Genomic DNA, 25040 nt, shown 5'->3' on the forward strand with positions numbered 1-25040 from the left:
GTCTCACTCAGGCTGCGCCTCGGCCAGCCTCTCCCTCCCGGGGGCCTACCAGTGCCCATGTGACCGGCGCACCTCTCCACACCCCTCCAGTAAGCCCTCTCGCCCATGTGGGTGGGCTCCTTTCCCTGACAGGCTTCCGAGAGACAGAGGGTTGCACAAAGGTTGCCGGTCGGGGAGATGGGCACGTGGCTCCCACCCAGTCGTCAGATTTTGGCAAATAGCCAGGTTTTTAGGCTCCTTCTAAAACCTATCAGGGAGTCGGCTTGCCTGATATTCTGGGGCAGCTCATTCCACAGCCGGGACGCTACTGTGCAAAAAGCACTACCTCCCATCCTGTCTCTCATGAATCTGGTAGTTGCTGCTAGACTCAGACTAGAGGAACGAAGAGGCCTAGTGGGCTTGTACCATGTAAATTTCTCCTGCATTGGTAGGGGGCCCGTACTGTGCAGTGCTCCATAGACAATACACAGTGATTTAAATGTGACTCTGTCCCTCACAGGCAGCCAATGGAGGTCTCTCAGAGCCATTGTGGTAGAGGAGCTATGTGGTCAAGTGCCAGCTTGGCCGCAAAGGTCTGGACTCTCTGCAGTCCCTGCAAGATATATGAGGGGGCACCTAAATATAGGGAATTGCAGTAATCCAGTCTGCATAAGAATATATTACTCCTTACCACCAGGGGCCTGGTCTCGACAGGGAAAAGAGGGAGAATCTGTCTAAGTGCTTTTAGCAGACCAAAGCAGATGCTGATAGTTTTGTTAGTTTGCGATACCATTTGAAGATCTTCATCAAACAGTACTCCCAGGTTACACACTGTCTTAACTGGGACACATAAATCAGCCCCCGGGGATAGCCTAAGCTGACACTGTGGCTGCTGATTCAATTTCGCAGTCGAGCAGTAGACTATCTCCGTTTTCCCCTCGTTAAATTGTAGGGAATTTGCATTGAGCCAATCAGAAACCCGGCACATGCATTCCTGGAAAGTGTCCATAGACACTGCATGTTTCCCTTCAAGGGAAAACACCAATTGGGTGTCGTCCGCGTAGTTGATCAGGTTGATCTCATAAGATTTTATAATGGGGATCAAAGGCCGCAAATATATGTTAAAAAGGATAGGGCTGATCGCCGAGCCCTGTGGCACTCCATGGTGAACTAGGGATTTAGGAGAAGCATACGGACTCATGGTCACTACCTGTTGTCTACCTGACAGGTATGATTGTAGCCATGTCAGAGCTTTGCCCCTCACCCCCAGTTTCTCCAGTCTGCCTAGCAGGACTTCGTGGCTTACTGTGTCGAAGGTGGCCGACATATCCAACAACACTAGTATTGATGAATTACCATGTCCAGCATGGTAGCCAACGCAGTCTCTGTCCCATGGCCTGGGCGGAACCCAAACTGATCCTTATCCAGTAGGCGGTTATCTTCAAGATAGCTCGACAAAGATCTACTAACAGGCTTTTCCAGGATTTTTATAGGGTAGGGCAGGAGGGATATAGGCCTAAAATGAGCAGGGATAGTTGGGTCCAGTGAAGGTTTCTTAAGTAGGGGAGTTACCGTTGCCTGCTTCCATATCTCCGGCACTACTCCTTCCTCCAGTGACTGGCAACAGATCAGTCGCAAACAGGGAAATAGCTCTGGCCCATACTCCTTCCAGATCTTATGAGGAAGGGGGTCTAAGGGGGAGCCAGAAGATACACTAAGAGCAAGGCTGTTAAAAAGCTCTTCTGTGAGAGGTTGAAAACTCTCAATAGATGATACTGCCCATGGTTCCTCCTCAACAGTCAAAAGGAGAGTGTCCTGACTGCTGGCTTTATCCTGAACAAGTCCCCCCACGATTTTGGCAATCTTTTCTTCAAAGAAGATAGAGATTTCGTCACAGAGCTTTTGTGTTGCAAGCACCCTGTTGCTCCTGCAGTCCGGGTTGGAGAGGTCCCTTATAATATTAAAGAGAGTTTTTGTGCTGTTCGGTGATTGAAGTATAGAAGTGGCATAAAAAAGAGCTTTTGATTTGACGATGGCCCCTTTATATTTATTCTGTGCTATCTTTAGCAGTCTCTTATCTGACTCTAGATAGAGCCTTCGCCACTTCCTTTCTGCCTGTCTACACTGATTACATAGTAATGTCAGCTCCTCACTGAACCAGGGGGCTGACGGTTTCCCTGGGCGGCCCACAGGATTTTCTCTTCCTTTTCTTCTTATGCGAGAGGAGTGGCGATTCTGATTAAAAAGAACATGCCATTTGTATTAGTGGGAACCGCCTGGGATACCCAGGGGAGGTACTGCTTGGCCTGGGGCAGGCTGGGGACGGACTCGGTTACGTTGGCCTGCTGCTATGGCCCAAATGTAGATGACCCACAATTCTTTGCCGAAGTGTGGGCAAAGATTGTAGATGTGGGCTCCAATCATATTGTGTGGGGTGGGGACTTTAATATTGCGCGTACTCCGGACGTTGATAGATCTCATCCTGCTCCCCATCATTATACAAAGGCCTGTGCCACGCTCAACTCCATACTTACTGACCACAATATGACAGATGTGTGGAGGCACTTACACCCCGATGTCCTACAGGGTACCCATTTTACTGCCCACGCAGCGACATGGGTGCGACTGGACTACATATTCCTGAACATTGAGCTAAGTCCGGCAATTATGCAGATAAAGCACCTGGCTAGGACTTATTCGAACCACTCACGGGTCCGGCTCACCCTGTCCTCTGCGGACTATGGTCCCCCGAGGAACAGCTGGAGATTGCAACCTACTATACTGTTGGACACAGTGTTCCAGGAAGAACTTAGGGAGGAAATTACAGACTTCTTTTCACGTAATAAAGACTCGGTTGACAGTGTGGAAGTTGTGTGGGAGGCGTTTAAGGTGACGTTGCAAGGCTTTTGCATTGCGAAAGGAGCAGTGGTACTTAAGGATATTAAGAATACCCTCCGCACGCTCGAGTCCGAACTCAAAACTTTGGAGGAGAAATTGGCAATGAGACCAGATGGTATGACACAATCTCAGTTCTGCACCAAACTTACAGCTTATACAGAAGAGGCTTGTAGAGAGGCAAAATGTCGAGGGCGGTATTGGACAGCCTGCCGCTATGGCGAGGGGGAGAGACCAGGGAAGACACTGGCGGAGACAATCAGGAGATCACGCAGTTCTAATATAATACTGGAGTTGGAGGGATTAGATGGCGTCATGTACAGGGACACCGCAAACATACTCAACACCTTCACTGCGCATTACACAGCATTGTATACAACCACGAGGACGGAGACACATAACCTAGATGAGGACTTGGGGGACGTATCATTGGGTTGGTTAAGCGATGTGCAACGGAAATTCCTATGTGCCCCGTTCGAACTATATGAAGTCCGGGATGCCATCATGCATATGCAGTCGGGGAAGGCTGCGGGGTCGGATGGTATCCCTGTGGAGTGTTATAAAACCTACATTGACATGATGGCCCCCATACTGCGCGAGGTATATGAAGACGCCCTGGAAGTGGGCCTTCTTCCCCCCTCTATGAGGGAAGCAATTATCATCTCCCTTTTAAAGCCAGGGAAGGAGCCACGCCACTGCGATTCCGATAGACCCCTGTCGCTGCTCCACTGCGATGTAAACATTTTAGCTAAGCTCATAGCAACCCGCCTCGGACTACTCATGTTGGAAGAGCGAAAACATCTGCTAAAGTTTAAATTTAACCAACGAGGAATACGCTCACGAAGACAAGCAGTTATGCCTGCTTTGCACCCCACGATCCGCAGTTGAACTGTAGTTTTGTGAAGTTTATGAAGGAGGTCGAAAAGAAAATGCCAAAACTTGACTCTTAATTGCCTCTCAGAAAACACCATAATACAAGATATATCTAATTTTAATAATGGTTGTCTAAAAATTGCTAGTCAACCAGTAACCAAACGGCTGGGTTCCACAGAATCTACAGAGACTAGTAGAAGTCCATTAGAAGGAAAGAGAAGTCTGAAACAAGAAAATCCCCCCCTTCCAGTTCAGTAGAAAAAACTACAACAACACTCAAAATCTAAAATCAAGGGGCGTGTGAGTCACTTGAGTGCTTCCATGTGGCCAGCCGGTATCCTGCCCATCCATCATTGTCAGCTTTCAAGGGATGTGGGTGCCACTCGCTCCCTGTGACGATGCCCCATCAGTATCAGGATCGCCCTCTAGTTCATGTATGGCCACCACCAACGGGTGTAGTGATTGTTCCTCTGCCTCGTCCACCTCTGATGTTTCACCTTCCGCTGCGCTCCCCCTCTCAGTGGTGTCATCTAGAGGAAGGACGGAGAACCTAGACCCCGTTGCGGTGTCAGGCTGCAGCGTGCCGGGGTCTTGACGTCTCCCTGGAGACCTGTTCTGCGGGGGGTATGGCGTCACTTGAGTCTCCCTCAGTGCCCTCGCTCTGCGTCTCCTTTGCGGATGTACCTTCTCCCAGAAAGTCCCGGATGGTGGGCCAACCCCCAGCATCTCACGTCCATTCCCTTCCATTCTCCGAAGGGGCGGGCGTTCCTCTAACCAATGCCAAGCGTCGTCCGGGTGCACAAAGAAGTATGTTTTTTCCTTGTAAATGACCTTAAGTTTGGTTGGGAATAGAAGCATATACTGGATCTTCAGGTGCCTGAGTTTAGCTTTGACCGAGTCAAATGAGCGTTGCGCTTTCTGTACCTCCTGGCTATAGTCAGGGAAGATCATGATTTGCGAGTTCTCCAGCCTGATCTCACCCAGCCTTCTAGCTTCTCTTAGGATCAGGTCTCTATCGGCAAAGTTCAGAAACCTCGCAATGATCGGTCTCAGTCGACCCCCCACCAAAGGTTTGGCCATGAGTGCTCTGTGTGCCCGTTCAATGATAAAGCAGTTGGAGAATGTCACTTGGGGCAATGCTGCGATGAGCCAGGAGCGCAGGAACTCCGCCATATTCGTCCCTCCAATTCCTTCTCTAAAGCCTACAAAATGGAGGTTGTTCCGTCTTGCCCTGTTTTCCGCGTCGTCCACCTTCCACATCAGCAGTTATTGGGCATCCTTCAGATCTTTTACGTCTTTCCGTATGTCTTGTATGACATCCTCCGCCTCTCCCAGCCTCGCCTCCGCTGTGGTGACCCTCTCTGTGACGTTTCGAAAGTCCTGCCGCAGCAAATTGACCTCCACTCCCACTTCGCCAATCTTCGCCTCAAGGGCCGTTCTAGACGACTGGATGTCCGCTCTGGAGGCCTGTATCGCACTCATCAGGAGGGCCGTGTCTGTGGCTGCCCCCGTCTCCTCCGCGCCTCCCGTCTGTGGCGCCACCGCAAATTTGTCAATGAGCCCTTGTTTCTGTGTCTTCCGCACCGCGTCCTTCTTCACCATGGTGGTCTGGCCCTCCTGCCGCAGGTGTGGGGGGGAATCTCGGTGGTCCTCGCGGCAGTCCGACGGCCACTGCAACGCTCCACCGTGTCGCCTCCCTGTCCGCCTGGCCCGCGACACAGGGCCTCACGTTGTCCCGTATGCAGAGGTGGCCCACCAGAGTAGGGCTATCCATCGTGATAGTATCCCCCAGCGGCGTGACCAGTCGTGGCACCTCAGTGGCGGTCAGCGCTTCTGCAGCTGAGCCGCAGCCCCTTCTCGGACGCTCCGCCAGCCCCCCGGAGTCGAGCACCAACGCAGCCTGCCCCTCAGAGAGCCCCTGGCTCGACGCCGCGTCGGTCCGATGGCACAGGGCCGCCCTCGGCGCTTCGCCGCGGCGTCAGTGGGCCCCTCGTGGCCAGGCCCAGCTGGGCAATGTCGCGGTAGTCTGGGGTTAACTGCCTCCCCTCTGTGCCGCAGAGCAACCACGCTAACGGGCCCATGGACAGCTCATCCAACTGTCGTATCTTGCACCGGACGTAGCTCCTCCGCCTCGGCCCTCCAGGTCCCTCAGGCCAACTGTGGTAGGCGGCCCTCCCTCTGGGGTTCCCACTCGGGCTCGCTCACCTCAGGAATCGTCCTCGGAGGCTCTTTCCTCCGTAAATGCAGTCTCCAAGCCCAGGCACTCCACGGAGCAGGCCGAGGGGGGGGGAGGAGTCAGGATTGCGACCTGCCTCATTAATATTATTGAGGTAGGTCGATTTGCAAGCCATGGGGAAATACTAAATGATACTCATAGTTTCATATATTCAAATCGCGATTTCCTAATTGCGATTCGCAGAGAATCGCAATTAGGTAATTGCTATTTGAAATAATGATACATGTGGCCGATTACCTTTTGTGTGCATATATTCAGTAAAACTGTATGTTTGTGCAAATTTAGTGGCCCTTTCGATGGAAAAAGTGGTGTCTGGAAATGACAGTGTGCTACCACATGATGTTTTAGTTACATTTAAAAAAAACCATCAACCTCATTTCCATTTAAGCTAGGTGAGTCGCGAAAGTTTGTCGTTGTAAAAATTGGGCCGCAGGTTTAAAACGTTTGGGGAGCACTGTCGTACAGTATTTCCTGTAACTGTTTTTGTACTTGTCTTGTTTTTCAAATGCATTTCCACAGGGAACCAAACATTTAAAACCAACTCCCAAACAACCTTTTAAAAAGCCATAGTCAGAGCACATGTACTGGAAAAATTTCTGCTGGCAGCGAGTTTAAAAACGGATTAATGCCAGTGAACGTATTCAAATCGTTACCAATATTTTATGATTTTCGTCGAGACCTTGAATACCAATCAAATCTATATTCGATAGAGGTTATTTAATTTAGAGCAGGAGCACAAAAGGCCCAAACTGGGTTCATCCCATGACATTGGGTAGACTTTCATGGCGTGAGCCAAACATGCGTCAAGAGTTTGCCTGAGTGAAGCCCAAAGTATATAAACCCCGTGTATCGGAGTGTACTTTCCAAACACTCGGACAAAGTCAGCCTTCATACAGCGAATCTGTGAATGAGAATATCCCATGAATCCTTGCATTCATGCGTCCTTCATTTAGTATTATTACCATCGGGCTACACGGCCTGAAACTAACAAGTGCCCTTGAAACGCTTCTTGAAAACAGCAGCAGCGCAAGACGAAATATGCATGCATAAAACGTAATGCACGGGCTGTGCGAAGATTCCCATGCAAAAGCCAAAGTGTAAAAGTTCCCAACCATAGCATATTTTTTAAGTTTGTGGCAACATTTCCCTTAGTTTGTCAAGAAAAAATAACTTCGCACAAAAAGAAATTTGGCATTGCTGGTAAAAATGTGATGAATATTTTAACTCAAAGATACAAAGACTACCATGTACCAAGAGTGTGTGTTGGTTTGCTCCATCTAATAGAAAATGTAGCTCAGAAATAAATGAATTTTTGTTAACATTAAGAAACTTCCTTTTTTGTTTTTGCCTCAATATTCCTGCACAACATTACCTAGAGGCAAAGGGTTATAGTAATAAAGTGAAAATGAAATCCTTGACACGTCGCTATAGGAGGTGGAAAACAAATCTCCAACTTCACAGCAAATGTAAAAAAAAAAAAAGATTCTGTCCCGTCTTTCTTGCATGGGTGGGGAAAAAAGAAAGCAAGCAACTAGGGGCTAGATGTAGGTAATTGAAATTTACCGATTCTAAAATACCGAATTTTACCGATTTGGTATTTTAGAATCGGTAAATGCAATGTAGTTAAATATTCGGTAACTATTACCGAATCATTACGATTCGGAATTTACTGAATCAGTATTTACCGATTCGGTAATTCCCATTCATTCCTATAGATCTGGAGGTCCATAGGAATGAATGTGAATTACCGAATCGGTAAATACAGAATCGGTAAAATAGGGAAACATTCAAGAGTGGCAGGGTGTCACATTGACACCCTGTTGCACCCCGGAATAGCGCTTGTGTGCACATGTGGCACACATACATGCCCTAAGGGCATGTATGTCTGTCACATGGCACAGTTGAAAATGCACAGATTTTCCTTTTCAAAGGTATTCGTAATTTACCACCAACTAATAGCTGGTGGTAAATAACAAATCCTTAAAGCACATGAGCACTCTTTAAAGTGCTTCCTACATGCCATTTACTGATTCGGTAAATACCGAATCGGTAAATAATGATTCGGTAAATACCGAATCGGTAAATACCGATTCGGTATTTAGCGAATCATCCCCTACATAGAAAATGGCCCAATACCGGTCGGTAAGCCTGAAATGTACCGAATTTCGGGTTTACCGACCGCTAATGGGCCACCTACATCTGGCCCTAGGTCATGCCTTTCATATGAACGCAGTTACTGACTTTGCCAGTCCTTATTTGTTTTGGCATAGTTTATGGCCAAAGTTATTTGAAGGTGGCCCCAAGTGCATGTGTATGTGTCCGGACGCAAGAGTGAACTCTTGAGATTTTTTTTCCAAAGTATAAAAAAAAATCCAAGATGGTTGTTTTGGTGTGCACATACATGTGTTCGCATCAGCAGTCACCTTAGAATTATTTTTGTTACAAGTTGAAAAAACCCTCCAAGATCAGCACTGTGAAGGATTCTTTTATACTGTATTTTTAATTTACAGTTCCAAGATGGTGGACAGCGAGAGCTGCCAATAGACAAGACCTAAAAAAACAAATTGTTCTGGGGAAGAAGCTGCCAAAAGAACCAGAGGTTCTCATATTGAAGGCAATTATGCCCACCCCAAAACGCATAAGACCCCCCTGTACCCTGCCTTTCTCTATCCTCCAGAGATGCCCAACTCATCCTCCCTTCCTTCAAGACAAACACACACAATGGCACACTGTCCACTCTTCCCATGTTCCGGTGCACTAATCAGGGATCATCTACTAGCCATATAAGGAAAAGGAGAGGCAGCCAGGAGCATCAGCGTCAGGAAGGGTGGCAAATGCAAAGTCTGGGCATCCATGCCTGATACCCATTGCCGCTCCTACTAAAATGCTGACCCTGACACAATGATTGTAACTCTTGCCAATTTGTAGGAATCAATTGGATGATGCCCAAAGCCCATTCCTGTTAAAATACTGCCTAATATTGGTAATTCTTGGCAACTTGCAGACATCCATGATCTGATGCCAATTGCCCATACCTGGTAAAAGACTTTCACATATATGTGGTATTTCTTAACAAGCTGGCTACATCGATGAAATTGTATCAAAATCCCACCAGTGGTAAAATCCTGGTCCAATGACAACAGTGGCAATATTTGGCAACTTGTAAAATTGTTAAATCTGCCAGTACAGCCTATTCCATAAATGGGACACGTCAGTCCTTTATTAATTGTTATCTTATGCAGTCAAATGTTCACTCTGTCCACACAGTACATCTCATTGCAGTAAAACTGCATTGGCAGATCCTCGCAATCCTATGTCAATGTGCATTATATAGCAAGTATAACGACAGCCTTAGTTCAAAGACAGAAAAAAATAAAACTGAATACATTTTATACAATGCAATCATATTTAAAAAAAAGGTGTTTTCCTGCACATAAATCTCTCTCGCTTCCACAGGATTCATTTAGTAGGAGCAGTTTCGTTACATTTCATTATTTAGAATTCAATTAGCGTGGGAACACAGCTATAACTGTTGCGATCTAATTCCGACCTAACGAACACCCTGCACTTACAAACAAGGGTGTCGAATTTAATAAAATGTCTACTTGCCCAAGGGATCGGTTGCTTAATGAATCTTCTTGTCTTGTAAAAAAAATCGCTTGTCCCTTTGGTGCCACATAGTGCGGCGATAAATTATGGCAGCAATCTCATTATATAAGAGCTCTGATAATACCCTCTCTGATTATGCCAGGGCTCATACTATAGTAGAGCTTAAATCCTAGCAATTCCCTCATTTTGCCACCTTTCCACAGATCTACCAACTGGGGCTAGAGGTAGTATTAAGCAATAGTTCCAGGGTTGGAATGCACTCTAGAGTCTGTGCAAACCTACTAACTTGCATGTTTTAGGGGGTTTCACCAGTTTTTCTCTTTTTCAATACTGAGAAAGGTTAGACATTTACTCCTGACAAGGACAGAAATAAAACTTCTTTCATGGTTAGGGCAAAAGTGGTTGGAGGAAAAGTGAACTTGTAAACGACCAACAGAATTTTGCATGATTGAATTCTACACATGCATATTTGCAACTGCTAAAATGCAATTCACAAACATTTTCTAGGAATTCGATTTCATGGCCTACTTCTGTAAATTATTGTGAATTCATGAAAGCTGTAATTCTGCACTAATGCAAGGGCATATACCATGACTGCACTTCTGTGACTTTATTTAAGAATTGGGCCCCTAATTAGATATAAATTTCCTGTTTTGTCTCCTTGACAAAAAAGTCATCGCCGCCTCCAGCGTGAGCGTTGACGTCAATCGGACCCTCAAGGAGCAGGCCTGTAAAATTCAATCCACCTTTTCCCAACCGGGAAAGACGACAACATGAGGGGTGCAGTTCAAATCTTTTTATTTCAGGCTTCTGTCAGACGCGTTTCGGAGCTTTCAACTCCTTGCTCATCATCTTGCATGGGTTGGGTATATATATATACTTTGCATCATCATTAAAATGGCAAAATCGAATTTTCCTGTTTGTGGCTCCCTCATTCCAGGCAAGCCTTGTGTGATGGATGTATATATATATATATACATATATATATATATATATATATATATATATATATTCACAGTTTCTGTTTCTGCATCGAGGCTTGCCCACTTGTAGCGCCCGCCCAAAACAAAAAGTACAGACACACACACATATATATATATATATATATATATATATATATATATATATATATATATATATATATATATATATATATATATATATATATATTTACACAACCCATGTAAGTTACTTTGTTATTGATGCTGTGCTAGTTAACAGAAGGGGTGGTGACCGTACTAGGAGACTCCGGGATCTGGAAACCAGATACATTCTGGCATTAGATAGTAAGGCACCGAATGGATTGAACCATGATGAGGAATTGTACTCCTGTCTGTAGATCTGGTGGTTAGAACACTTAACAATAGGCAGGCTGGCCTAATTTCACATGACAATCACGAATGAGGATAAACTTTAAATTGGCAAAAGGGATCAAATGTAAATTAATTCTTTTAGGTAAATGTAGTGCAGGGCACTTGCCCAAAATTTTGCACTTCAGAAATTGATGGGACACACAAAGGATGTAGGGACACAATCAATAGTTTACCATGAATTGTAATTAACAAAATTTCAACGGGCACTGGCCCATAATTGTGATGAGATAATGCATAATTAATACGGTTGCACGTTAAGACAATACAATGGTGGGGGGAAAAGATTTTACTAAATATAATGCACTTCAAGCACTTTCAATAAGCTCAATGGGTGTCTCTGCATTTAACAACAAAATGGGTGTAACCGATTTATAAATATGCTTTTTACATGATCTAATGTCTATAATCAATGAGCATTACATATAATTTTGTTATGATTCATAATGCCAAAATTATGAACTTAACGATGAATATCGATATTTGTGACGACTTAGGATTCTTTATTTGATGGTAGTTGGACTCCGGTGGATAAAGGACAGTCCTTAATTTGAAAAAGAAGCATGTGCTCAAGGTCGCTTGGATGACCAAAACACGTCTTGGTTGATGATGGAATAAAATAACAAAACGGCATTTAAGTCGTCTCTGTTCTTGTCATTTTTGATACTGACAAATCCATTTGAATATATATATATATATATATATATATATATATATATATATATATATATATATATATATATATATATATATATTGGCAAGCAATTAAATAAAGACACCGCACTCGTCTCGGGTCTGGTTAAAGCGTTTTAATCCAGCTCAGAAAAAACTTCCTTCACCTACGCGTTTCGAACAGTAAATGTTCCTCATCATGGTAGTGATCAGGAACATTTACTGTTCGAAACGCGTAGGTGAAGGAAGTTTTTCTGAGCTGGATTCAAACGCTTTAACCAGACCCGAGACGAGTGCGGTGTCTTTATTTAATTGCTTGCCAATAAATCACGAGTCTAGGTATATATATATATATATATATATATATATATATATATATATATATATATATATATATCCAACTCTCCGTTGTTTTTTGTAAGTCCTCATTCAACACACGGACCACGAGGTAAGTGTTAATTTGCATTATTTTATTTCGATGCCGCAATAAGGCGTTTCGGCTCCACTACAGATATATATTTAAATGTGTAGTATGTTTTCCATTTCTATTGCTGCTGTACATTGCACTTTAAAAGGAGGTAATGCCGCCCATGCTCTGTCATGTGATCAAGGCTGTCTCTACCGGACGAAACGCGTCATGGCGACATGGCGATTGCTCATTAAAAATCACTTTGGAAGAATCTGGGTCTACTCTTGCCTTCTTGTGCGCTGATATTATTACCGGATTGACCTCCTCCGGTGTAGTGGACCCCCTCTCCACAAGTTGGCTCCGAGGCAGGTGGTCTCTGCTTTCCGAAAACCCCCGGCAACCGGTGCTGGTAGTCTCGACGAGGGGCATCGGGTAGCAGGAGGATCGGAAGTCTGTTTGTTTACTTCCGGGTCAGAAATCCATGGAGCCCCCTGTGCTTACGCAACGGAAACGAAAGAATTGAACCAGTGGGAAGGGGCTTGCGGCTTTGGTGCAAGTCTCGGATACTCCGGTAGCGGTTTGGCCGAGCTGCTCAGGAACAGCGTTAGAGGTTTCCCCTAGCAGATGCCCAAAGAGCGAGGTAATTTCTTTGCACACAAGCGTAACAGCACGGCACAGGCGGGGAGGTGTCAGCTTAACCTCCGGTCCCAGGGACATTAGAATTTGGGACTGTGGGTTGTAGCAATCTACTGCAGTGTACTATTTAGCAATCACCATGTCTGCCGCAGCGTTCTGAGATTGAGAGAGTGCAGCGGAGGAAATGTTTACAGACATTCCTCCTCAGAAACAGCAAAGCAATGACCAAGGGGCCGTGGAAACATCAACGGCGGTTAAAGGATTGAAGGATAATTACCGCACACTTGAGAAACTAATGAAACAGGAAACTGCCAAGTGGTGGGAGGCAAAGTCCCTCCAGAAATATTTAGATGCAGGTAGAATCCCGAGGGGGCTGAGAATCATGCTAGCCCCCAGCTATGATACTCCAAACCCACGTATGATGGCTGAGTGGGCAGAGTGCAACCTGGACTCCTCCCGCAGATTGGTGGAAATACTGGTAAAGTATACGGAGGTGGACAGGTTGGAGCTACAGAAAAAAATCAAAGTTCTCAGTGAAGAAATAGAACAACAAGAAGAGAGACAGTTGAGGAAAAAAAATCATGAAGAAATTACAATCAGGCTCAATAAAGAGGAAGAAAAAATTAAACAAAGAAAAATATACAAGTTTCAAAGAGACAAAGGTGATTACGCCAGCAGCCAGATATTCACTGTTGCTCGCAAATATGATGTATACAAAAATAAATCTATGAGAGGCAATAAGTTACAGCAAGAACGAAATGGAGAACAGGGGGGGGTGCATCATCAACCTCAGCGTCAGACTTGAGTTCTGCTGTTGAGAGCGAAACTGAGACGGAAAACATGAGGGGCAGACCAGCCCAGGCACAACAAAACTATCTTTGAGAAAGAACTGGACTGCCTCAGAATAAGTCGCAAGGATACTCTCACACCCAGGGTCATTAAAACGTCAAAAAATGAAGAACCAAGAACAGGTGGCAACGAAGGAGGGCAGCCAGAGAAAGGTGGCAGCAGCGGGAATACGAAACCGATGAGAAGACGGGGACAATGGAGGAAAAGATAACACCCCTAGAGCAGGATAATCAAGGGGCTACAAAAATTGAAAGGACAATCAGTCATAATACTACCATCATCAATCTCACTGATATGGATCTTAATCCTTCAGAACAACAGATCCTTTTACTTGGTTTGTCATACTGCCCCTCCACAAATTTTGACTATACGAATACCCGGGCTGACATCTACAAGTTTGTCAGGAAACTTATACTTCAAAAATGTCATCAAATGAGGACGAGCTCTCCAAATATGCCACAAACAACACAAGAAATCAGCAACCAAACAGCAGAGACTGGGATGGGCAGTCTGAATGTGGCCGACTTGAGATCACTAAAAGACTTGTATAATCTGGGTAAAGAATGTGAAATAACCAATGGGCGTGAATCAGGTGCAGGCGAATACCCGGAATTGCCAACTCAGGATTTGAAACATGTGCCAAGCCTGAAACCAACTTCAGGGAAAAGTCTAAATTCACACCTATTATGCCTCATGATGCCATAGATTTATTTAATGAACAAGTAGTGGCAGAAAGCAAAAAACTCTATGGGGAGACCAGTAAAAACAATATACCTGTCAACAATCAAGAGCGGAAATACCACCAATTGATGGAAAAAATAAACAAGAATAAACAGTTTGTAGTCAGAAATGAAGATAAAGGGGGAAATGTGGTGCTATGGACACTTAAAGATTACTCAGAGGAGGCAGCTAAACAATTGAATGACATGGACTGTTACAGCAAAAGCTCCATGCAAAAATTCAATCAGGTACAAGATAATTTCTTTGGGAAATTGCTGGCATGGAAGAGCACATGCCTCCTGCATTTACAAGAATTCAAGTTTTTAAAGAAGGAGAATCCAACCATCCCCCTATTATACTTTGTGCCAAAGGTACACAAATCAATGGTGAAACCACCAGGCAGGCCCATCATTTCTGCCTGTGATGGCCCTTTAGAAAATATGTCTGTGTATATTGACTCTTTTTTACAACATCATGTGAAATCTTTCAAATCCTATGTGAAAGACACAAGTGACTTCATCCGCAAAATTGAAAAAATCAGCTGGCAGCTGATTATTGCCTTATAGCCTTGGATGTTACGGCGCTATATATCTGCATACGCAATCACGATGGAGTCAGAGCTGTGGAGTATTGTTTGGCAAATCGGCCCATAAAATTCACCAAAGACAAACAGATGTTATTAGACTTATTGACATTTTGTCTGGAAAATAACATATTTTTGTACAAAAATCAAGTCTATCAACAAATACAAGGTGTGGCAATAGGGGCCAGCTTCTCCCCCAGCTATGCCTGTCTCTTTATGGAATGGTGAGAGGAGCTGGTCCTCATGAAAAAGTATGCCTGCACATTCTCCAGCAATATAGTGGCATGGTTACAATTTATCGATGACCTCTTTGTTGCTTGGAATGGGTCAATTCAGAGTGCACAGGATTTTGTTTCAGAGATTAACATAAACAACCTGAATTTAAAGTTTAAATGTGACATCAGCTGTGAGACTATCACATTTTTAGACACCAAGGTATATATCACCCACAATGGTCTGGCAACAACCACAGCGGGTAATTCGATATTGCATGCGACAAGTGCCCACCCCCTCACTTAATTAACAGCATCCCCTATGGGGAGATGTTGAGAATTAAGAGATCTGCAGTGAAGCACATGATATGCGGGAAAAACAAGAGCAATGTAAAAATAGATTTTTACAGCGTGGGTACAAAAACCGCACTACTGAAGCAGCAATATCTAAATCTAGATCTAGAGTAAGGCAGGATTTATTACAATACAAATCCAAGCCTAACACAGCAACGGGTACCACCCCGATGGAACCAACTAGATTGATACTGGGGTACAATAGACAGGAAGGACAGATTAGGGCAATAATAAGACACATTTGGTCCATACTAATAGGAGATCCTGTCATAGGTGGAGCCATACCTAAAAAACATTGATTACGTTCAGAAAAACAACATCTATGGCCAATGCACTAATGAAAAACAACCCAGAAGATGTGGACTCCAACACATGGTTGGCCCCAGAACAGGTTTCTACAAACGTTCCAATTGCAAGGCATGCCAATTTGGTGTGAAAACCAAGAATTATCAAATGGCGTTCAACCCTAAGCAACACACCATATCCAAATATATGTCTTGCATAACAGAATTCGCTGTCTATGCACTTATGTGTAGTTGCAATCTCACATACATAGGTAGTACTAAACTACCAGTGTGTAAAAGAATTTTACAACACACCCGTGCAATTGTAAATATAGACCCTAGTTACCCAGTGGCGAGGCACTTTAAGGAACAACATCAAAGTAGTCTCAAACATTTTAATTACTATGTGTTAGACACAGTGCCTTTTAATAAAATGGGGGGCAACAGAGAAGCCAGACTTTGGGGCTTGGAGACTAGATATATATTAGAACTGGACACCAAGCAGCCCAAGGATCTTAACACCAGTGAGGATTTACATACATATTTATGATAGACACGAACAGCAACTGTTTATAACTATTTCTATGTTATTTATTCTGTACATCTATTTAATATTTATTTGCCTATTTATTTATTTATTCGGCTAATTAGGTATTTACGCTATATTATTAGATTGTTGGTTGTAGTACTGTCTCATTATATAGGGGAATTACTGAGATAAGATCTTTGCCCCCAATTTTTGGACAGTTTAATAGAGGTATCCAACAACTTGAATAGACTTAATAACTAACATTGTTGGGAAATACTACATATTCAAAAACTAGGAGTCAAGAGGGGCAGAAAGGACTGGATCGCCCTCCACTCAATCCAACAATAGTCAAAAATTGACCCAGTCCTCAAGGCAACACAGAAATATGTGGGGCTGTAAACAGTTCTAGATCGTCCAAAGAGCACTCTAATTATATCTCTATTTATAGAGATTATAACACTGTTTCAGTCTATTGCCAACGTTAAAAATAAGCCCTTCTCTGATAAACAGAAAAACCGTCCAACACAGTACAAACATTCACTAGAAGGACAACATTTAGAAAAAAGTGTGAGTAGCTAGAAGACACCTCACGGGCGCACCACCAATGGGGCCCCTGGTTGGTACTCACCAGGTCGGCCCTGTTCTCATCATCGGTGTCAAATAGCTTAACGAAAACGTGTCCAAAACCCAAAGTAAAGAAAGTTACAGTGAATGGTGCAGTGTACAAACAACATATATGTGACACGGACTAACAACATTCAACATATAACATACTACCTATCGCCTCATACTCAACCCGCTGCGGGTTGAGTATGAGGCGATAGGTAGTATTCATAACTCACCCTTTTTATATTACATGTTAAACTGCAATGCAACAAGAATATATAAATAAAGTAAGAGTAGTATCTTGCTGCGCAGTTTTGTGTATGTTATATGTTGCATTACAGCCGTCTTCAGCCAGGCTTGCTTGAATCCAGTGGCAAAGTGAGCAAGGGACTCACGTCTGAGCATACCCTGCTAACTTATGGCAAATAAAGCAATACAAAAAGGGGTGGTGATGGACGGAGCATCTGAACCAATCAAACACTCACACCCAGTCAACAGATCTAGGTTTAATCCATCACCGTTCTTTAGCCCACTCTGCCACCCCAGTTCAGACATTGCCATATGCAAATCAGTCTGACCCTGTGCCTCATGGGAACAGTCCAGCCCGAACTGCCAAGCCATGCCTTCCCTGGACCGGAAACAAGCTTCCTAGGACCGGTTTCTGGCATTACAGCCGTCTTCAGCCAGGTTTGCTTGAATCCAGTGGCAAAGTGAGCAAGGGACTCACGTCTGAGCATACCCTGCCAACTTATGACAAACAAAGCGGTACAAAAGGGGGTGGTGTTGGACGGAGCATCTGAACCAATCAAACACTCACACTTGCATTTAGGCACTTTATGGAAATTGGCATTGACCATACCTATAATACTGGTCGTATATATGCTATGCTGCTTGCACTCGCTTTGCACATATGAACCATTTTGCACTTTTTGCACATTTGCACATAATTTTAATTTATATGGGTCTCGTTTTTTAGGAAAATGCAGGGTAACCTTTAATTAAGCACTTAGTCACTTTACTTATACAGCAGCAGGAAATATTTAACCAGCATAACTGGAATTTATACATGATAAAGGGGTTTCAGTGGTATTTAGACTGTAATATATCCCCGTACCTAATATTTCTCAAAATATTGCACAGGATTATATATATATTTTTTAATAGGTAATTTTCATGTATGTTACTGTATTTTACAGTGATTTGTTTACTGTTTTTTACTGCAAATTGCAATGTCATACGCACATTTTTTAACATGATTTTAGCATGTATGCTGTAATTGATGTGACTTTTTAATTGTGTAGTATGTTTTCAATTTCTATTGCTGCTGTACATTGCACCTTAAAAGGAGGTAATGCTGGTCATCCGCTTTCATGTGATCAAGGCGGTCTCTACCGGCAGAAATGCGTCATGGCGACATGGTGATTGCTCAATAAAAATCACTTTGGAAGAATCTGGGTCTACTCTTGCCTTCTTCAAGCAGAAACAGAAATAACAGGCAAGCGCGCTGATATAATCCTAACTATATATACCTACTGGCGGTCGCCAGTAGGTATATATAGTTAGAATTTTTTCTCTATGGGATTTTTGAAAATTCTATGTCTAATAACTTTGGTGTTTGTGGACGGAATTGGCTGAAATTTTCAGGAAAATGGAACATTTTGTTTCTGAGCAGCCCCTGACAATTTGGGGGGGTTTCATCAAGGGGGGGCCGAGAAAAAAGGGGGTCCCAAAACGCGTTTTTCCCATGTTAATTTCCATAGGGCGGTTGACCTCACTTTTAGCTCGAACGGCTGAATGGATTTGCACGAAACTTGGCAAAATTGTAGGGACTGTTAGCCCGATGTGCCTTTGCTAGGTCTCAATATATGTGCTCCAGTGGATTTTGAGTAATTTAGGTTCAAAAAATATATATATCTGGGCGGAGCCTAACCACACATCTGATCTGATTGGCTGTCAGCACTTCATCCAAGAAGTGTTGGCAGCCATCTTGGGACCAATATACATGATAGCACCTCATTAAAAAGCATTGTAGTTAATAGAGGGTTTTAGGACTTTAGTTACATTATAAATCATTTGTTGATGGTACCATACTCGTTTTAGGAATTGTGGTGGGTTCTAAGGTGATTTTACCATGTGAAAAAACCTTCTGCTGTGATATCATGAATATTGTTTGAAAGAAAACTAATATCTAATGATTTTCCCACAGTGGTTTGAAAGGGGATCTATAAGCTAAACTGAAAGCATATTTTCTGTAAATTCACATTATCTTTCTCAGTCATGTGAAAATGAAGTCTGACATTCTCAGTAAAACATGTACATCCAACAAGGACAGAGACTGTCAGTTGATTCCTTTGTGTTCTACTGCAGCCTCCTAGAGTGTTCTAAAGAACAACTAGAGCGCTAACAGTCCTACTTATTACAAAGGTATGGCACACCTGAAGCCATCTTGATTGGAATAAAGTGGTAACTCTTAAAACATTTAATTTAAAAAGAAACAACATGAGGGGGTATATTTTGCCATAGAAAGTATGATTAGTGCTGCAGAATGAAGAATTAGGGCACATTTTGAGTGACTTCTCAAATCCTTTTCTATTTCATTAAAACATTCTGACATGCAGTCTCCCAAAATGGCCACCAGAGACAAAAGAGCCCAAATGTAGCCCAAATATCACCCAGATGTAGCCCAAGTATAGCCCAATGACAGAATGTCCCAGAGTGTTCTAAAGAACAACTAGAGGGCTAACAGTCCTACTTATTACAAAGGTATAGCACACCTGGAGCCATCGTGATGGGAATAAAGTGGTAACTCTTAAAACATTTAATTTAAAAAGGAACAAAATGAGGGGGTATATTATGCAATAGAAGGTATTATTAGTGCTGCAGAAAGAAAAATTAGGGCACATTTTGAGTGACTTTTCAAATCCTCTTCTATTTCATTAAAAAATTCTGACATGCAGTCTCCCAAAATGGCCACCAGAGACAAAAGAGCCCAAATGTAGCCCAAATATCACCCAGATGTAGCCCAAGTATAGCCCAATGACAGAATGTCCCAGAGTGTTCTAAAGAACAACTAGAGCGCTAACAGTCCTACTTATTACAAAGGTATGGCACACCTGAAGCCATCTTGATTGGAATAAAGTGGTAACTCTTAAAACATTTAATTTAAAAAGGAACAAAATGAGGGGGTATATTTCGCCATATGAATTATGATTAGTGCTGCAGAAAGAAAAATTAGGGCACATTTTGAGTGACTTCTCAAAACCTCTTCAATTTCATTAAAAAATTCTGACATACAGTCTCCCAAGATGGCCACCAGAGACAAAAGAGCCTAAATGTAGCCCAAATATCACCCAGATGTACCCCAAGTATAGCCCAATGACAGAATGTCCCAGAGTGTTATAAAGAACAACTAGAGCGCTAACAGTCTTACTTATGACAAAAGTATGGCACACCAGAAGCCATCTTGATTGGAATGAAGTGGTAAGTCTGAAAACACTCAATTTAAAAAGGAACAACATGAGGGGGTTAATTTTGCCATAGAAAGTATGATTAGTGCTTCAGAAAGAAAAATTAGGGATAATTTTGAGTGACTTCTCAAATCCTCTTCTATTTCATTAAAAAAATTCTGACATGCAGACTGAAACATGCACTTTGAATACCAGCAGCAGACGTCCCTGGTGAGCAGTAGCTTTACTACAGTGATCTAATGTGCAACTAGAGTGCTAACATTCAGAATTTATGGCAAATGTGTGACACATCTGAATGCCTTCTTGATGGAACCAAAGTAAACAAGCATTGAAAATGCAATAGATCTCGCCTTCGTTTAAGTTAAAGCCATTCTGTTTGTAATGAGGTGGCTTTTTAGCTTTGCTTTTATTAGTGTTTTTTCAACTTTCATGTAAATAACATGCATCTGTATGCATATAAGTATATGTATGCATGCATTTATGTTTGTATTTATATAGATATACAGATGATATATGTTTATATATGTATGTATATATATATATATTCACTGAAAAAACCATAGGCTATAGACCATATATAGTTAGGAATTAGCATTTACAAAACATTGAAAATTCACTGAAAAAACCATAGGTTATAGACCATATATAGTTAGGAATTAGCATTTACAAAACCTTGAAAATTCACTGAAAAAACCATAGGTTATAGACCATATATAGTTAGGAATTCGCATTTACAAAACCTTATTTTACTCACACAAAACCATTGAAATTCCATATAGTTAGTTGCACTAACTATATATTGCGCACCCGCAGTCCACTGCTGATGATGTCACATATTACATCATTCATGACATGGTCAGTGACATCACTGATGACATCACTGATGACATCTCAAATGACATCACTGATGACATCTCAAATGACATCACTGATGACATCACTGATGACATCTCATTTGACATTACTGATCACATCACTGATGATATCATTCATGTGATAATACGATGAACCTCTTCAGACTCTAATATAACCTTAGATACAATCAGTGTAAACAGACACTCACAGACTGTCACTCATCCATGGAGTTACTCACACACCTAGTCAGTCATGCAAAGAATCAATCACACCTCCATTTCCTCAACTATACAGTTATACAAACTTTACTTATTCAAACATATACTAACACATATTTACTCTCTTATACAATCCCTGATACAAGTTCACAATGATCCATACAGCCACTCACACATTCACTGGCTCTTATGCACAGTTATTTATATATGTCAACTCTCACATGTACTGTGTTTTACATATGTACTTACTTTGACATGTAGCACTGAGATATCCATTCACTCACCAATACACTCATGCACACAGTCAACCGCCCATACAGCTGTTTCCACATGCACTTTTGAAACCATACATCTAGTGAATCAACTGCTCACACATCTATGCACAGAGTCATACACCTCCCAGCCACCCACACACACACTCAGTCTCCCATACAAATACTTGGGCAACCAATCAATAACCCATATAGTTACTCATATAGCTACTTATCAACACATGCAACAGTTTACAGAACAACAGACATAATGATGCACAAATTAAGACAGTTTAGTCACTAACCCATGCACTCAGTGAGACACATTTAATCACTCACTCATACAGTCAGTCATGCACCTACTAAATCCTTCATCCAGACACTTATACATCCACGCATTCTTCAATATGTAAGACATATTTTAACTTTACAGAAACATACAGTCACTGGATGTTGTCATCAGTGATGTCATCAGTGATGTCATTTGAGATGTCATCAGTGATGTCATCAGTGATGTCACTGACCATGTCATGAATGATGTAATATGTGACATCATCAGCAGTGGATTGCGGGTGCGCGATATATAGTTAGTGCAACTAACTATATGGAATTTCAATGGTTTTGTGTGAGTAAAATAAGGTTTCGTAAATGCGAATTCCTAACTATATATGGTCTATAACCTATGGTTTTTTCAGTGAATATATATATATATATATATTATATATATATATATATATATAATATATATATATATATATATATATATATATATATATATATATATATATATATATATATATATATATATCTGGTTATGGGCGGCCGCCAGCTTCCGAGGAGGGGGTCTTGAAACGGAGGTAACCGTCCTCTGTAACAATATCCACAACAGTCTGCTCCCGCAACTTCTAACCCCCACACAGCGGCGGCGCCGGCGAAGAAGGAGGCACAGACCCCACAGGACGCAAAAAAACAGCGCTAAAAGATAACAGTGTTGTCAATCTATCCACAGTGGTACTCACAAAGGCAGAAGAACAACTGCTAGCCCTGGGACTTAATTTCTGTCCAGGAGATGATTTCATCTATGCACGAACACGTATTGATGTATATTGTTATATCAGAAAACTTAAGTTAAAGAAATTCTTTGCTCTCAAAACTTGTAAAGAAAACATTTATACAAATGTGGGGCAGGAAGAAGAAATGGACCCAGTGTTGGCAGCCTCAGACATTCCTAATTTGCTTCTGTTGCATGAACTTAATGAAGAAAACGATTCACAAACATCACAAGTGGACATAGATATGGTCACTCAAGAAAGATTAAGAAAAATAAATCGTATACAGAAAGGAGCTGGGATTATTCCCTTTAAATCTAAAACTTGTTTTGTACCCATCATGCCAAAAGGCGCTATCAATATATTTCACGATATGATCACCAATGACTTGATAAAATTAAATTACACTGTGAACAAGAACAGAAAGTAGAGAAATGTGTTTTTCAAAAAACGAGCATATAACAATTTGGTGAAAAAACTTGGTGAAAATCATGATGTTGTTATCAAAAAATCTGATGAGGGGGTAATTTGGTATTGTGGGCAAAGAAAGATTATATCTTGGAAGCACAGCGGCAGCTCAATGAGGGAAGCTGCTACATAAAGTCGATACTAGAGAATATGAGAAAGCTAAAATATCACTTCAAAAAAATTTGGCACAATGGAAAAGACAAGGCCTAATTTCCAATGAGGAATATACGTTTATGTACAATGAATTCCCGGTATTACCTGCATTATATCTAATCCCGAAAATACACAAAAATGTTTTTCCAGTCCCTGGTAGGCCAATTATATCAGCAATAAATAGCTTAGGAAAAAAGTTGGCCAATATATAGACTTCTTTTTGCAAAACTTGTTGAAAGATTTGCCAAGTTACGTAAAAGATACCGGAGATTTCCTCAAGAAAGTTGAGGATTTAACATGGACAGATTCTCTATATACTAGTATAGATCACACACAAGGAGTGAGAGCGGTAAAACATTTCTAGGATACCAGGTCAAGTGAATTCTATGAGCACAACAAGGTGATTCTTGAGTTGATTACTTGGTGCCTGAATAACAAATTCTTTCTTTTTGACAAATATACTTTTAAACAAGTGAGGGGTGTGGCAATGGGGGCCTGCTTCTTCCTCAGCTATGCATGCTTGTATGTTGGCTGGTGGGAGGAGCAGGTCCTCAAGACCACCCATCAGGCGTTCTTTGAATCCCATGTCGTAACATATTTAAGGTACATTGACAATGTATTTTTGTTATGGAGAGGGAGTGAGGATGAAGCATATTGCTTCATAAAGGAAATTAACAACAATTCCTTAAATCTTAAATTTTCTTCCCATATCCATAAAACACAGATTGATTTCTTAGATGTAAGGCTTTACATTAATGATAGAAAAATTGAAAGTACGTTATACAGACAACCAACTTCTGGTAATATTACATTACATGCTACTAGTTCCCACCCTAAACACCTCATTGCTAGCATACCGTAGGGAGAAATCCTTAGACCTGAACGTATATGCAGCAATGAGGTGGATTTCAACAAATGTCAGACTGATCTGGTGAAGAGATTACAAGCCAGAGGGTATACTGATAAAATTATTGGTGATGCTATAACTAAGGCTAATACACGATCTAGGACAAGCCTTTTTGAAAACCATAATAATGAGGAAGAAACAGAATCTCCTATAACATTCAAAAATAAAAAATACCCCCAGACTGATTACAACTTACTGTAAGGAGGAACGTAGAATAAGATCCATCATCAATAAACATTGGCCAATAATACTCACAGACAATGTCTTCCGAAATAAGCTGACGGAAACATCCATAATTACATTCAGAAGGGGGAAAACTATGGGTACTACTCTAGATAAGGCTTCTCCAGAATCAAGAAAGGCAGCCTCATGGTTACAACCTACAAAGGGATTTAGGAAGTGTGTGACCTGTAGGGCATACAAGTTTGGCCGAAACATTATTCTACCCCATTCAGTGAAACATCTATTCCTATTCAAGGTAACTACAATTGCAAAACCGAATATGCTGTGTAGGTTCTGACGTGCACCTGTGGCCTTAACTACATTGGTGGGCCAAAGCTGCAGGTGTACGTCAGAATTTTACAGCATAGAAGGGCCATTCTCCACAGTGATCCAGCATATCCTGTGGCACGACATTTTAAGCGAACTCATGCAAATGATATAAATTGCCTTTCCTATTATGTCATCAATGCCATCCCTAAATCTAGGTGAGGAGGCAATACAGAACGCCAACTTAGGCAACTAGAAACTAGAATCATCTTAGAGTTCGATAGTAAATGGCCCAACGGATTGAATAATACAGAAGACATGCATAACTTTTAATGAACATGATGGCTTTATTCGTATTGTTCTGCAT

At 42.1% G+C, this 25040-nt stretch overlaps 1 protein-coding gene across 1 annotated transcript in view; it reads right to left on the minus strand.

Moving 5' to 3' along the window:
* Nucleotides 1-25040, minus strand: part of FGF2 (fibroblast growth factor 2) — a 407026-nt gene that overhangs the window by 346224 nt on the left and 35762 nt on the right. The gene's annotated exons all lie outside the window — the stretch shown is intronic.

The sequence above is a fragment of the Lissotriton vulgaris genome, chromosome 3_1, assembly GCF_964263255.1.
Source record: "Lissotriton vulgaris chromosome 3_1, aLisVul1.2, whole genome shotgun sequence".
Lineage (NCBI taxonomy): Eukaryota > Metazoa > Chordata > Amphibia > Caudata > Salamandridae > Lissotriton > Lissotriton vulgaris.